This window comes from Ascaphus truei, chromosome 1 (genome assembly GCF_040206685.1).
Source record: "Ascaphus truei isolate aAscTru1 chromosome 1, aAscTru1.hap1, whole genome shotgun sequence".
Taxonomy (NCBI): Eukaryota; Metazoa; Chordata; class Amphibia; order Anura; family Ascaphidae; genus Ascaphus; species Ascaphus truei.
Genome location: NC_134483.1, coordinates 337,904,073 through 337,909,742, shown reverse-complemented (window position 1 = coordinate 337,909,742; position 5,670 = coordinate 337,904,073).

Genomic DNA, 5,670 nt, shown 5'->3' with positions numbered 1-5,670 from the left:
TGCAGCGTTCCACGGTGAGTTCATTGTTCCAAAAACTCATTATGGCTTTATACAACTCGTCCTTCTTGGAGGGTTTCGCCACTTTACGGATGTGGTCCTTCAGCTGATGCCAGACCATTTCGATCGGATTGAAGTCTGGCGATCTGTGATTGGAAAGAAAGGACAATTAGTTTAAGAGATACAGTACACAGTAAAAACAGTGGGGAACAAAAATGGGACACGGTCTACTGCACTTACTCCGCTGGCGTCTTCACCCAGTTGATGCCGCGCTCAAGGATATGCACCGTCGACGCGGTGTGCTTGGGATCGTTGTCCTGGTAGAAGCGATGCCCATTGGGAAAGTCACGTCTGATGTATCGCACTATCACGGGCACAATGTTGTCTTGGAAGAAATCTTTATTCATGATTCCTATAGCAAGAAAAGAAAAGTGCTCAATAGTACAGTACAGTGCATACGGTAAGGCAACACTAGTCAAGTACAGTGCATTAGGCGGCATTATATTTGAGAAATTGTACCTTCAAAGACGACAATGCATCCCGGTCCACGCCTAGAGATGGCACCCCACACATGCAGCTTCACAGGGTATTTTGGCCGCGGCTTCAAAGTTATGCGGCCTTTTTTGTGGAACGCAAATCTTGCAAATCTCTCCAGCGACACAGTAGACTCATCAGTGAAGATGCAATCCTGGAAAGTCTCACCGCTGTCGATCCATGCTTGGGCCTGTAGCACTCTTTTGATTTTGTTTGCGTCCCATATCATGGGGTACGCTCTGTAATGACAATGAATAAAAAAATTTAGTGTCACAGCGCAGTACAGTTTGCAAAACAACACTTTTACTTTACAGTACCTCCTGTACTGTCCAGTACTAACCTCACACACCCATATTTCCATAAAATTCTGCGTCTCATCTTCTTTATGCTGCTCTCGGATACAGTCAGATTGTGATTTTCCTGCAGAGTGTTTTTAACCCTTAATGCGCTCCTCTCATCATTCTCCTCACTTATTCTGTCCACCAGAAGAGTAGTCTCCCTACAATGCAAAGAAATTATATTGTTTTATTAATATGCAGCAATATAAAATGTATACTGTATACTGTACATGTAATGTTGTAATATACAGTAAATATAAATATACAAAAAATGTATACTGCTGTACTATAAATATAAATAGACAAAATATACAGTATACAGTACTGTTGTAATATAAATATACTATATAAATATACTGTTGTTATATCATAATAAATACACATCATATACATCATATACTGTACAGTATATTCCGTTGTAAGATGAATTGCAATATACCAAAAGTGTATACTGCTGCACAAAAAATATAAATTGACCACACATACACTATATACTGTTGTAATATAATAAATATACTATATAAATACGGTATACTGTTGTTATATCATAATAAATACACATCATATACTGTATATTCCGTTGTAAGATGAATTGCAATATAACAAAAGTGTATACTGCTGCACAAAAAATATAAATTGACCACACATACACTATATACTGTTGTAATATAAATATACTATATAAATACGGTATACTGTTGTTATATCATAATAAATACACATCATATACTGTATATTCCGTTGTAAGATGAATTGCAATATAACAAAAGTGTATACTGCTGCACAAAAAATATAAATTGACCACACATACACTATATACTGTTGTAATATAAATATACTATATAAATACGGTATACTGTTGTTATATCATAATAAATACACATCATACACTACCGACACACTTTATTGAAGTGTGGTCGGTACCGCAAGCCGGGAAATCTCCCGGCTTGCTAGTGGCCGCCCCATCGGGAGCGTGCGCCCCCTGCACGCGTGTCCAGGGGCTCCCCGAGGGAGCCCTGGTGTCCCGCGATCGCGGGACAGCGGCAGGGGGTTCCGGGGGACCCGGCGGACCCGGCAGCGGTAGGGAGAGCGCCCCGATCGGAGGGCGCTCTTCCGCTGCTTCGGCGTGCGCCCGTCACACTCAGGCGCGCGCCAGGCTACTGCTGCGGCACAGAACGGGCAAATGCTCGAATAAACTGTGCCGCAGCAGTATACTGTATATTCCGTTGTAAGATGAATTGCAATATAACAAAAGTGTATACTGCTGCACAAAAAATATAAATTGACCACACATACACTATATACTGTTGTAATATAAATATACTATATAAATACGGTATAATGTTGTTATATCATAATAAATACACATCATATACTGTATATTCCGTTGTAAGATGAATTGCAATATAACAAAAGTGTATACTGCTGCACAAAAAATATAAATTGACCACACATACACTATATACTGTTGTAATATAAAAATACTATATAAATACGGTATACTGTAGATGTACACTACAGTTTTCTATATTTTTTTTGGTTAAGTTTTATAAATATACTTACGCATTTGTTACCCTTGGTGCCTTTGTGCGGTATCTGTTTTTTCCGTGTGCATGATAGCACACGGTGTTTGATGGCACAACGAGGCCAGAAGCAGTTAACCAGCGCTGGATATCTGCAATTCGTTTTCCGCTTGTGTACATCTCCTTCATTCTCATGCTGAGATCCTTTGAAATCTTCTTAACAGGCATTGCTGCGAGTAGAAAGAAATACAAACACAGAATGTGTATTCGATGTTTAGTCAATGTGTATTCAATGTGCAGTGAATCCACAAAATGGATGGTGTATTTATATGTTAATGACTCACATTACAGACCACCCACTTTCAACACCTGTACCTGGCCGCCATGCATAAAAGGTTGTACACGTTGCATAGCCCACCACTTGCTGATCTTTATCTGAGCCATTGTCCAGATACTGCATTGTGCCTCCCGCTTACATGGAGCAGCCCCGGTTCTATGGACGCAAGAACCATCTCACCTCTGCTGTGCCTGCCACACTGAAAAAGAGAAAGGCAGTTACCGTTTCCAAGCCAAAGGCAAAGCGACAGGCTAAGGCCAATAAAGAAAACCTTCTGCTGACCCCAAAGGCTAAGGGTTTTAAAACACGTCAGCCTTATTATGTGAAGAAGAAATACGGTACTGTGCTCGGTACGCAAAACGAATGGCAGCCAACTCACCGAATCCGCAGACCACTTGCTCCCATAAGCTTCGACGACTCTGCTGTAGCTGTCCCGGAAATCTTCAGCCCGGCTTCTCCACCCCCATCTTCTCCGGTTCCATCTGAAGATGCTGCTGCCTCTGAAATCCACGGGTCACTGTCTCCTTTGCTCTTGGATGACTCTGCTTCTCTCCCGGAAATCCAGCGGTCACCTTCTCCATCCCTCTTCGACGATGCTGCAGCTTCTCCTGTACCGGGCATCCCCAGGTCACCTCCTCCACTCTCCATCGATGCCGCTTCTCTCCAGGGAACCCCCATCTCATCCTCCGTTGCACCCATCCCCCCAGATCTCCAGATGCCATGCACAAGCAGCTCGTTAGACCGGATCCTGAATGGGCTAACTGTGGATCTCCCCGGGAATTCTATTGTGCTGGCAAAGCTAGATCTGCTTCTGGTGTCGGTGCTACATGTGGAGCAACGGATGCTACATATGGAGCAACGGATGGATCAACGGATGGACAAGATAGAGGCTGACATAGCGGGCATACATTATTTGCTCGGTGTTAATGCCCCTGTTTCCCCGACGCTGGAGCAGGGGGGTGACATGGATATGATGCATGGTACCTTCGGCCCCCGTCCATCACCAAGCACACCCCCTCCACCAGAAGATGCAGTGTACTATGCTATTGAGGAGGACATGACAACCCCGTCAAGACCACGCCAGGAGACAACCCGGCGACCACTACTGGAGGAAAGCTTCCTCCCAGACACCCTACCATTGCCCGTCGCCTCAAGTACACCCGCTCCCAAAAGACCTCCTACACCCGCTCGCATAGAAACAGTGCCCGACATCTCCCTGTGCGATCTGCCACCGGCGCTGAGGGAGAAGTATAGGGTGAGGAGTGCTGGTATACCACACAAGTATGCCTTGATCATATTTAAACACCATGTTCCCTACACATTGTACTGCGAGTGAGTGTTCAAAGTAAATTACGATGGGAATCGCCATAAAAAGGCATTTCTTGCTAATTTAAGGAAAAACATTGTGGAAGAAATGCAGCGCTATTATCCTGTTACAGATCCTGTAATGAGAACCGTTAGAGACTGCATTAATGGCGTTTTGCGCCATGCAAGGCATCGGCCATGGATGGAAAATGGGGAGGACGTTCAGTGAGACCATACTGTAATATTGTGCTGTACTGTACAGTACATGTTTTACCCTACAGTACCTGCTATACTTAAACAAAGGATACTGTATGTTGTTGTGTGTTGCACGGTTTTTGTACTGTATTTGTAAATAAAAGTTTTTGGTGGCGACTTCAGCAATAAAAGAACTGGTTAATGTATCTCACATAAAGTACTACAAACTGCTTTTTGCTGCCAGACTGCAAAGCCGCGAGACCAGCAACATTGTAACAAAAGAGCAATGAGCGCGTAATTGGCGTGGGAACTTCTGTTCTAAGGCCCCTATAAATAATATTCTTTATTTTATTTATAAACTCACATTTATAAACCCCGTCACCCACCCCCGCTACACACAATAAAAAATAATCACACACAGCATCCCCGCAATAAATAAATAAATAAATAAATACAAATAAATACATTTGAAATACATTTTTATTTATAGTGTAGATGTGCAGGGGGTCTCGGGAGCTGAACCGCACTGGTTTCAGGTCGGGGGACCTCCTGCCCCCCGAGATACAGACCCCTTTATGAGGTGCCGGTATCCCTCTGCGTTAAAGGCCCCGATCATGTGACCCCGGCCTGTTAAACCAAGCAGAGCAGAGGGATACCGGTACCCCCTAAAGAGGCCTGTATCTCGGGGAGCAGGGGGTCCCCAGGCCTAAAACCAGTGCGGTTCAGCTCCGGAGACCCTCTGCACATCTACACTGTGAATAAAACACACACATCATTAAAGAATCATTCTTTACCTTAGCGGCTATGCGCTATGGTAAAGAAGCAGCATTTCTGTATTTTTAATAATATTGTACAGTGAGCAGGGGGTTCCCTGAGACAAAAATCTAATCTCAGGGGACCCCCTGCTCCTGCACAATATTATTAAAAGTTCAGAAATGCTGCTTCATTACCATAGCGTATAGCCGCTAAGGTAATGAAGGGGTTAAGGCATAATAACCAATAAATACATTCAATACACTACCCACTACCCATGGCAACCTCCGCTGTTACTGCTGTACAGTAAAACAGAGAAAAAAATTAACACTTTCAAAGTAATGTCCCCTAACCCCTTAATCACCATAGCGGTTATTAACCGCTACAGTCATGAAGGGGTTAACCCACCCTCACCCACCACTCGGGAAATCTACTGTACATACCCTCCCACTCTAACCCCCCACCCCGTGAGGCCTAACCACCCTCAACCCTCACCCACTAACTACCCACAAGGGAGGCCTACCCACATACCGTTGGGGAACACCCCCCACCCCCCACCCCCAGTCCCCGCAATCAAAACAATGCACAGCCCCACAATAAACAGCATTCTATTTATTAAATACATTACCCACCCCCTGTGCCCCCCCATAAATACAAGATTTATTCTTTTACATTCAGGGTCCATAAC